Raw genomic sequence first — 11,271 nt, 5'->3', positions numbered from 1 at the left:
GGGCCGGTGTTTCCGTGTGAGCCAGCCGCCAGCCTTCCCGCTCCCGCGTTCCCGCTCTCCCCATTTCTCCCGCCTCTCTGTTCCCTCCTCTGCTGCCGGCAAGGAGATTCAGCAGCCGCCCAGCGCGAGGTCCTTTGCCGACAGCGCCTTGCTTTTGGAGACTGCTGAGGCGGTAGCGGCTTTGTGAATTCCTGGTCGCTCCACCGCACCCTAGCTCTGCCGCCCTTTCCTCACAACTGTATGCCAGGACATGGCCTTCCTGACCAGAGTCACCTCCTGACCCCTTGGCACCTCGGCTCAGCCAGGTTCTCCCTGGCTGCCCCCGCCACCACCACACCCCAGTCATGGGATTTGATGGCCGTTTGATTCCTGCCCCTCATCCCTCTGCCCGAGATAGAGGCCTGTCTGGTCCTGCAGCTTCTTCTGGTTAATGTTTTACAGTTCATTGTGGCTAATCATTTTAATTAGCTCTTAAAGTGGGGAGGAACAGTTAACCTTGGACTTCTCGATTTTGGCCTGGTGGGGCCTCAAGTGGGAGGAGTGCTGGGGAGGTGGGGAGGTAGGAGCGGAAGTGAGGTCACCACCCCAGGGCCTGAGCCACCACTGCTGGCCTCAAACAGCTGGTGGGCACGCCCATTGGGGACTCACCCCTTGTGAGCTGACCCCTGGCCTGAATGCCCAGGTTGGAAGGGGGTGAAGGGAACAGATCTAGCTCTCCCTTTTGGGGAGACAGGACACTTTGTCACTGAAAATGACCAGGGAACACGTATGCCTGGCAAGAATGCAAGTCCCTCCTGGAAGTTAGTTACACAGGGTTTTACCGGTTATAAGGCACTTTCTCAACCATTAATTCAGTGGCCCCAGAGCAGAAACAGCCTAGTGGGGAGCTGTCTAGAGTTAAGAGAAAGACAGCTATCCTGGTGGACCTCCTATCCTGGAGGGTGTAGGGAAAAGGCTGCCTTGCATGTGGTTGTCTCTGGGACTGGGTTCAAAGCCTGAGATGTCTTGAGGGGGGACCGTTGAGCAGGCTCCACGTTGCCACCCTCACCCAGCCTCTAGCTGTGAGCCGAAGGAGTGGCTTGTTTGCAACTATGTCTGGCATTCCTCCCACTGCTGCGCTGTTTGCTCCGTGGTTGCTCAGGAACTGGCGCCCACCCCTGGACAAGCTGGGGGCCTGACATCCACCCTGCCCCTGCCTAGTGCTAAGTGGTGGCACAGTGGCTTCTGTCTCCTCTGTCCTACAGTGGGATCTAAAAATGAGGGTGCTGTGCTCTGTCATTCATGGGCCTGATTGATAGGATGTCCAAAATGCCCCAGCCTGCAAAATTAGGGCTTTTGTCCCCGAGAGGCGCAGCCAGACGCAGGCTGAGGGGATTGCTTTTCCAGGGAAATCCCTGCTCCTAAGCTTGGCCTTGGCCCTCGCCACCCTGCCCTCACCCCCGACACCCAACATTCTTATTTTACCTCCAGTCGCTAGAGCCGGATTGTCTGGGTCTAAACCCCAGCTTTGTTATTTACTAGCTGTATGATTCCAGTCAATTCTATGCCTCAGTTTCCTCGTCTGTCAAATGAGACTTACCTTATAATATTGCCCTGAGGATCAAATATATCAATACACGTAAGCTGCTTATTAGAACAGTGCGTGACACATAGTAGGCGTGAACTAGCATTATGATTTTGTCTAACGCAGTGCCTAAAACTCAGATTCAAGTCGGCAAACATTTGCTGAGAGTCAGTCCCAGGACCAGGCATCAGCGAAGTGGCAGTAAGGAAAATATGGAGGTGAAGAAGACACCACTTACCTTCCAGAATTGTGTACACCTTCTGGTGCGGGCTGCGGTCGGGGTGGGGAATGTGGGAGGGGGCCAGGGAGAGTGGCTAGGTCATCTATATAAATAACCATCATTCAAAGCCAGGCTCAAATCCTAGAGCCAGTGTGAGGAGCCAGGAACCCCGGGCTTGGAGGCTTCTCCTTGCCTGGGGACCCTGGCTGGGTTCTGGTCTGGATGCCCGCCCAGGACAGAGGCCTTCCCTGGGATTTGGGTGATTGAGAGGGAAAGGGAGACCTGGTTCCTGCGTGTGCTGCGGGTGGCAAGCATTCAGTGGCGTGATTTGTTGGGTTCCAGGGCAGGATGGCATTACTTAGGGCCACCCGCAAACACCCCTATAGCCCCCTGGGGTGGGGGGCCCATGCCCACTGTGCCCTCTGCACCTCCCAGAGGTCCCCTGCTGAGCTGGGAAGGGCCTTGGGCAGCCTTCTCTCCTCAGGCTGGGCCTGGCCCCAACCTGGGCTTGGTTATGTCTCCGGGATTTCTAACCTGCAAAGAGGTTTCTGGCGTCGCTGTCAATTTATTCCCTTTGCGGCTCTCAGACTGAAAACTAGTTCTGCAGGAGAGGAAGGAAACTCATCCGAGGTACCCAGAATCCCATGGGTGCTTTCCTGGGGGTCAGGGGCTTTTCTCATCAACACCAACCTGCCTGCAGATCTCTGGCCGCTGAGCCTCGTGTGGACTCTAATAGCAGCTGTGCCGCTAATGCCCTGTAGCTGGGGCCCCAGCGCTGGTTGCCAAGGAACTGCTGGTTCGGGGGCTTATGAGGGTTCTGACCTCATAGGGGCTGCTGAGTTTCAATTCAACAGACATTTATTAACACCTACTGTGTGCCCAACCTATGCTAGGCGCTGTCGGGTAGACAAGCAAAGGAGGTGGTAGGGGAGAGATGACTAAGACACTGAAACAATCAGAGGCGAGGACAAGCAGGCAGGCCAGTGGCTGGTCAGGTGCTAATTGTGCTCCTTGGAGCAGGGGCCAGAGGCGGCCAGGCTCTGAGGTCAGCAGCAGCTGGAGGAGGGGGGGAGGCTTTGTGAGGGACGCGCAGCTGAGCTAGACCTTGAAGGGGGTGGGGCAGCGCGGGGGAGATTTGGCTAGGCAGAAAAGGGAGAAAAGACGCCTTTCTCTCTCTTCCCTGGCCACAGACTGACCTTCGAAGCCTGGATAATTGTTTGGCAAATGCATGTCACATAAAAGACCAGGTCAGAGATTGTGGGTGGCTCGGTGAAAACCCCGATCTCCACTCCAGGAGACACAAAGTGGCTGGCCTAGACCGGGAGCCCAGCGTGTATTGAGAAGACACAAAGGGTGGCCAGGCTTCCCTGCCACCCAGGCTGAGGGGATTTCATTTTGATCTCCCCCCTCTACACACACACACACACACGCACACACACACAGGCCCTGCACGGGGGAGAGGGGAAAAGAGAGGTAGGGGGCACCAAAAGGACAGGAAAACTGACATGCCACAGGTGTTCACAGCAGGCACCGGCTGGTTGGGTCCCACCTTTCCCTTGGGTTCTGGGATTTCTCTGGAAGCTCAGAGGTTCAGGTAGAGGACAGAGATTTTTATTTTCTCAGCCAGCTGGGAACTTAAATATCTAGATAGTCCTCTGTGTTTCTGCCCAGACCACCCAGGCCAGGGCAAGGACTAGCCATGTATTTGTTATGCTGCTACACCATGGCTGGGTGTAGAGAGGGACTTGGCCCTTTTTGGACTTAATTGGACAAAAACACCCAGACCCCCTCCCCCCCATACATCATTTTCCTCTCACGGCACTCTTGCCCTGCCCCCTCCCTAGCATATTGCAAAACCACAGGGACACACCAGAGTACCCTGACTTCTGGGCTGGGAAATTGTGTCTTAAGGTGAGTTTCTTGGCAAAGAGACCCCAGCCTACTCCCAGGGTGAGGAGGAGGGTCAGGCAACGTGGAAGGGTGTTTTATGCCTGAGGGCCTGCAAGGGAAAGTGCTGGAACATTTCTTAGACATACCAAGAAGAATCAAGAGGTTAAGCAGCTTACCCAGGTTGTACAAGCTTTGCCTTAGGTTCCCACCTTCTCGATGGACCATTTTCTTGTCCCAGTGCTGGCACTTCTGCTTCTCAGTCCACCTGCCCTTCCTGAAGCTTCCTTTCTTCCCATATAACCCAATGTCCTTCCCGAAAAGCATATTGTCTGGGGGGAGGTGGGGAAGAGCACAGGCTCTCTGCATTCGTATCCCAGACCTAATGCTTGCTGGCTGTGTGACTATGGTAACTGTTAGCTGTTATTTTTCCTGTGGCTATTATTATTGTTGTTGTTATCATTTCCCCCTCGCACACTCTTGACTTTGCCAGGCTCCAGGGATCAACTGCTTCTCTGGCAGTGGTGGCAGGGCACACCATACTCATTCCTAAAACCAAGAGGGAGATTTTCCAGATCTTTCTGCTAACTTCTTGTCAACTCTGCCATCACACAGGATAAGGAGGGGATGTGGAAGAAGACGTGTGTGCGTGTGTGTGTGTGTGTGTGTGTAATGTATAAAGTCCTTCTAAGTGGCCAGCAGTGCAATAGTTAAGAGCGAAACTCATCTTTAATATTTTTATTAACATTGCCATCTTTCTCTCTTCACCACTTTCATCTTGAGTATCATTCGCTGCAGGAATACGTTAGTCCCAGTGAGAGAAGGCTTCATGTTCTACCCCTAGCAGTCATCAGTTTGTTGTTATTACTCTACTGAGTGTAGAGTTCTGGGAGCCGACTGGCCAGGCACTGCTCACTTTCTCCCTCCTTTTGCTAGAACAGATGATGGGTCTATTCTGGGCCAATGCCCAGAGTCTTTGGGTTGGGACTGGGGCACAGCCTTTGCCCCGAAGAGTTCCCAGGGGCCTGGGGGCCATTCCCACTTCAAAGGCCCCCCCAGAAAGCAAGTTGGAGGTTCCATCTGCTATCAAATGGATTGTGTTTGCTAGAGGAGCCTGTGGCCACCCGCAGGGGCAGGAGGCCCAGGATAAACTGGACCACCCTTGGACCACCCCTGAGCCAGTTCACTCAGCCCCTTGGTCTCCACCCCTCAGGTTCGAACTGCTAGGCCTTGGGGGATGGGAGACTGGGCAATTAGTCTTAACCTCCCCTAATTCCTGATGACCTGATAATAAGGAGGTACTTAGACATAGATTTAGGAGATAATCTGTCTTTTTCCCATAATGCCCCCAGAGGATAAGAGAGACTAGTTCGGTTATTCTGATTCTGTAAGAATCCACACACAGAAAACACCTGTGTCATTAGGTGACCACTTTCTTGGCGCCATGCTGATCCTAAAAAAATAAACACAACAGGCCCAGCCCCCTGCTCTGAAGGATCTAAACCCAATTCTAGAACTGTAGTAATACACATTCCCTTAGCCCCGCAGTGGGCAGGAGCTGAAGTGCTAACCAGCCTATGGCACGTAAGGTTTGTAGATCAGGTGATGCTTATCTAGAGGAAGCTCATTCTTCTCCGGCCTCAGCTTAATTGGGGAAGGCTTCCTGGAGGTGAGAGGGTAGATGGCCTTTCAAAAGAGGAAAGAGAGCGCATTGGCTATGCTGTAGGGGCATTCCAGGCTAGGTGGGACAGTAACATTGGCAAAGAGTGAGCAAAAGATAAACAACACAAACCCATTAGAATCGGCATACTCCATAAGTCCCAAGGTTCAGAATTGTCTCAACTGGTGGCACCAAGTAATGGGTTTTCTAGGAGAGAGCATGGGTGCTCTTGCTTCTTTTATCTTTACTGCTGTTGCATAGTAATATTATCACTTAGTAAAATTACATACTAAGTGTTTGCTGCTGTTGTTACTTTATCCAATCTGGGGACCTTTTTCTTTCTCTTCACTTAACAGCTTTATTGACGTAATATTGACATACAATAGACTGCACATATTTAAAGTGTACAATTTGATAATATTTGACATATGTATATATAAGTGAAACCATCACCCCTGAAAATTGCCTTGTGCATTTTTGCGATCCCCCCTTCTCATCCTGAGCAACCACTTCTCTGCTTTCTGTCACTATCAATTAGTATGATGCATTTTCTCTTTTTATTGAAATATATTTGACACATATCATTGTGTAAATTTAGGTGTACAACATGTTAATTTGATACATTTATATAGTCATGTGCCGCATCATGATGTTTCAGTCAATGACAGACAGCATATGCGATGGTGGTCCCGTAAGATTAGTACCATATAGCCTAGGTGTGTAGTAGGCTATTCCATCTAGGTCTGTGTAAGTACCATAGGAAGGAGGAAATTTTCCTCTACACTCCTAGGTTCTCCTGGCTGGTCTAAGCATTAAATTGACATGAGACAGATTAACAGGAGAAAAACAAACAAAACCTTAATAACATGTATACATGGGAGAAACCCAGGAAAACTGAGTAACTCACCTAAGCGGCCAAAGCCCTCACGCTAAATACCATCCTCAGCTAAAGAGAAAAGAAGCTGTTGGGGGTGGGGAGTGTCAGGGACTTCAAAGGGAAGGAAGGCAATTCCTAGGTAGGGGAAAAGGAGCAAATGTTTGGAAAACAAGTGTTTGGCCACACAGAAACAGAAGAACACAGAAGGGAGGCCAACAAACAGGCTTTTCTAGGCTCCTCCCCGTCTACCACCTAGTTCATGTGAAGCTAAGGTGATAGCTGCTTCCTGAGACAAGTTTTTTAAATCTGAATTCTTTTAGGCAGTTAAGGGGAAGGTAAGGAGAAAAACTTTCTAAGTCTTTTGTTTCTTAAAAACAATCAGCCTAATCCTCATGTTGAAGAGAGACATTTTGAGGCGGAAAATTTTGTTCCCCTTCAGTACACTCTATGATGTTTGCACAATGACAGAATTGCCTAAGGACACATTTTTCAGAACGTATCCCCGTCGTTAAGCGACGCATGACTGTATATCATAATATGGTTTCCATTGTAGTGATAATTAGCACCTCTATCATGTTACATAATTATCCTTCTTTTTAGTGATTGGAGTAAATAGTTTCTAGTCTCTTAGCAAGTTTGATAATTATAGTACAATATTGTCGTCTATACAGGCATAACTCGGGAATATTGTGGGTTTGATTACAGACCACCGCAATATAACAAATATCACAATAAAGCAAGTCACACAAATTTTTGGTTTCCCAGTGCATGTGAAAGTTACGTTTACACTATACTATAGTCTTTTAAGTGTGCGATAGCATTACGTCTAACAAAATAATGTGTATACTGTAATTTAAAAATCCCGTATTACTAAAAAATGCTAGCCTTCATCTGACCCTTCAGTGAGTCATGATCTTTTTGCTGGTGGAGGGAGGGTCTTGTATAAAACACAATATAGCGGGGCCGGCTCCGTGGCCGAGTGGTTAAGTTCTTGCACTCCGATGCGGCGGCCCAGGGTTCGGATCCTGGGCGTGGACATGGCACCGCTCATCGGGCCATGTTGAGACAGCGTCCCACATCCCACAACTAGAAGGACGTGCAACTAAGATATACAACTGTGTACGGGGGGGTTTGGGGAGATAAAGCAGGAAAAAAAAAAAAAGAAAAAAAACACAATATAGCTAAGTACAATCAAATCAGGTATGCCTGTGTTCACTATACTGTGCCTTAGAGCTCTAGGGCTTATTTACAACTCATTGTAATAGTTTGCATTTTCTAGAATTTTAGATAAATGGAATCATATAGCCTGTACTCTCTTTTTGTATGGCTTCTTTCCTTCAGCATATTTATTTTAAGATTCATCGTTATATAAATCAGTATTTCATTCCTTTTTGTTGCTAAGTAGCCTTCCATTGTATGGATATACCATACATTTTTTATCTATCCATCAGTTGGTGGACATTTGGTGGGTTTTTTTTTTCCAGTTTTTGGCTCTTACAAACAAAGCTGCTATGAACATCTGTGTACAGATCTTTCTATGGCTATACACGTCCTTTTCTCTTGGTTAAATACCTAGGAGTAGAATGGCTAGATCACCCAGCATTTGTAAGTTCAACTTTTTAAGAAACTGTTAAACTGTTTTCTAATGTGGTTACACCATTTTATATTCCCATCAGCAGTGTATGAGAGTTCCACTTGCTCCACATCCTCACCAACACTTGGTGTGGGCAGTCTTTTTAATTTTAGTCATCCTAATAGGTATGCAGCAATATCTCACTGTGGTTTTAATTTGTATTTCTCTGACTGATGGTGTTGAACAGCTTTTCATGTACTTTTTTTTGAAGATTTTATTTTTCCTTTTTCTCCCCAAAGCCCCCAGTACATAGTTGTATATATTTTAGTTGTGGGTCCTTCTAGTTGTGGTACGTGGGGCGCCACCTCAGCATGGCCTGATGAGCGGTGCCATGTCCCTGCCCAGGGTTTGAACTGGTGAAACCCTGGGCCACAGAAGCAGAGCATGCAAACTTAACCACTCGGCCATGGGGGCGGCGCCTCATACTTTTTTGTCACCCATATATCTTCTTTGGTGAGATGTCTGTTCAAATCTTTGGCATTTTTAAATTGACTTGTTTGTTTTCTTGTAGTTGAGTTTTCATAGTTCTTTATTCTGGACACAAGACCTTTATCAGACACATGCTTTGCAAAGATTTTCTCTGAGTCTGTGGCCTGTCTTTTCGTTCTCTTTACAGTGTCTCTTGAAGAGAAGTTTTTAATTTCACTGAAGTCCAACTACTCAGTTGTTACGTTTATAGATCACGCTTTTAGTGTTGTATCTAAGACCTCTTTGCCTAGCCCTAGGCCACAAATATTTTCTCTTATGTTTTCTTTTAGAAGTTTTGTAGTTTTAGGTTGTACATTTTGGTCTTTGATCCACTTCAAGTTAACTTTTTCTGTATGGTGAGAGGTATGAATCCAAATTCATTTTTTTATCTTTTTACATATGGATAGCCAATTATTCCAGCACCATTTGTTGAAAAAGCTATCATTAGTTTACTGTAGTTGTCCTTCTATCTGTGGACTTATTTCTGGACTCTATATTCAGTTCCATTGATTACTCTATTTGTTTATCTTTAGGCCAATACCAATACCAATTGTTTTGATTACTGTAGCTTTATAACAATTCTTGAAATCATGTAGTGTTAGCGCTCCAATTTTGTTCTTTTGCTATTTTCCTATTTTAAGTCCTTTGCAATTCCATATGAATTTTAGAATCAGATTGTCAATATTGTTTTATTTTAATATTCGAATTTATCCTGTTTACATTAATTGTCATAACAGATGTGTTTGGCTGTGCTTTTGTGATCTTATTTTATCATCATGGATGACCTTGATGTTACTGTCATTTTAGAAGATGCTTAATCTTTTCATCGATATTCTTCAGCCAAAGAGTTCCTTAACTTTACTGTGCATTTGCAAAACAGGACTATTTATTATTTGCTCTTCATTTATAACGCATTTTTGGTGCCTAGGTCCATGACTATCTGCTCCATACATCATTTTATAGATGCCAATCATATCCCTTTTCAACCTTGCCTGTCTAGACAAAAAAAGGTCTTTTAAAAAAAAAGCTTGTCCTCATATAGTTATCCTCATTGTCCTCAGTACAACCCATTCTCTTGAATAATTTTAGCTCTTAGAACTAATCCAGCATCATGAAGTCTTTACCAAGGGTCCAGTGATCAGACCAGCACCCGATATTCCTGGGGTGGAAAGACTGTGGTTTTTATACAAAGAGAGAATGCTTTGATGATGGCCTGATTGATCATCAGCCGCCTTCTTGATGCTGCTTGGAATAAATGACTCTAGCTTGTATGTGTTTCCCCTAACGGAGGCTTGGAGCAAGAGAGGACAAGTACTGTTTGAGCCTGGAGACCTTTGCCCCCTAACACTATCGCTATCCTCACCCCTAGACTGTAGCCCTCAGATCCATTAGGCCCCAGGGTCTCTTTTCTCGAGATCTCACTCGGGCTGAGAATTTACGTGGACTTAATTCATAAATGTCCAGACCTGTGTTAGAGTCAGGAGAAGATGAAATAGGCCTTGATCTCCTGAATTTTACTGCCTGTTGGGGAAACAAGACATACACATGAAATAATTAAAGAGCAATTCAAGACTGTGTGGGATTAAGAGATCTTGTGGTCGAATTTAAGAGCTACGGGTGTTTAAAGAAGAGGGCTCCATATAGACTCTAGTTATCAGAGTGTAACCAGCTCCATGGGTTTGGGGAACTTCGTTGGGACCTTGCTGGATGGGCATTATTTGATTAACCAAAACAGAGCAGTGAGGGCACGGCAGGCCTGAGAAACTCCGTGAATGAGCCTGGAATGTTCCCTCAGGGGACCATGAGGAGACCACTGGGCTTGAAGCCCAGGCTTGAGTTGAGAAATCATGGGAAACAAGGCTCAGTAGGTAGGGTGGGGTCAGACTGCGAAGGACCTTTGGAAACCAAGCAGATGAGTTTGGACTGTAAAGCTCTGCTGAGTATGGCTGGTGTACCCACAGCCATAGATCTAAATGTGTGCCCTGGAGTAGGAGTTGGCGCTGGCTCAAAGGATGAGGGAGGAGCTAGGCAGAGGCAGGGCCATGACTGGAACTTAATCTTCCTCACGCCCAGTCAAGTGGGCTTTCTGCTGCACCAGGCCTAGTTGTTAGCTTTTCAAAAGCTTTGACATCCACTCCATGCAGCTTCCTAACAGAGACCACAGGAATCAGGAGTAGATGGTAAAGGCCAGCTTGCTCCATGGCTAATAGTGTGAGGGGAGGGAGAAACACCCCTTGGCTCACCTGCCCACTGGTTTGCCCCACTTTTGCCCTGGAGCTGCTGCTTAGGTTAAAGCGGAGCTCCAGATGGCCTTTTAAAATGAAAATGTGTTAAGGAGAGGGGTGACACATTAACCCAATCTCACCCATTAACATTTTAACACCAAATAGTTTACGATTTTTCTGAGTGGTGGGGAAGTCATTCCTGGGGAGATGGCATGGTAGCCTTCAGAGCTCTGACTGCTACTAGGGTCAGTAAGCTTGTGAGGAGCTCTGGGGAGCATGAGATCTATAGTGGAGAGGAGGGCAGGAGGCCCGAGGCAGCGAGAGCCGCGTGACACAGCATGCCTGTGGTTACATAGCCCATTAATGGCAAAATTGCCCGAGCAGAGTTTTTCCAAACTTTCCCACCCAAGCGCCCCAAACTATTGAACTACATCCTAGAGACTTAGAAGGATACAGTCTCATAAAATTTCTTTGAAGTCTGGCATTTTATCTTAAATGTGAATGTTGCAATCTACTGCCTAAATATATTTTCATTGATTTATCCATGAACAAAATGGAAGTCCCTGGAAGATGAGCTGGGTTTGGACTGTGGCTTTGATTTCTGCTCTGAGGCTTGGTCAGCTTTAGCAAGCAGGCCCTGTCGCTGTGGGACCTGCCTATGGACAGGTCAGAACTTGAACTTTCAGGATCTTAGCCCAAGGTGCTGGAAGGGAAATCCATCACCTGCAGCCTATTCA

The 11,271-nt window shown here is 47.0% G+C and overlaps 1 protein-coding gene across 4 annotated transcripts in view; it reads left to right on the top strand.

Annotated features, from left to right (window-relative positions):
- ELF4 (E74 like ETS transcription factor 4) overlaps positions 1 to 11,271 on the top strand; it is a 37,275-nt gene that overhangs the window by 1,273 nt on the left and 24,731 nt on the right. The window lies entirely within an intron of this gene.

This window comes from Equus caballus, chromosome X, assembly GCF_041296265.1.
Source record: "Equus caballus isolate H_3958 breed thoroughbred chromosome X, TB-T2T, whole genome shotgun sequence".
Lineage (NCBI taxonomy): Eukaryota > Metazoa > Chordata > Mammalia > Perissodactyla > Equidae > Equus > Equus caballus.
This window is presented reverse-complemented; position numbering and strand designations above follow the sequence as displayed.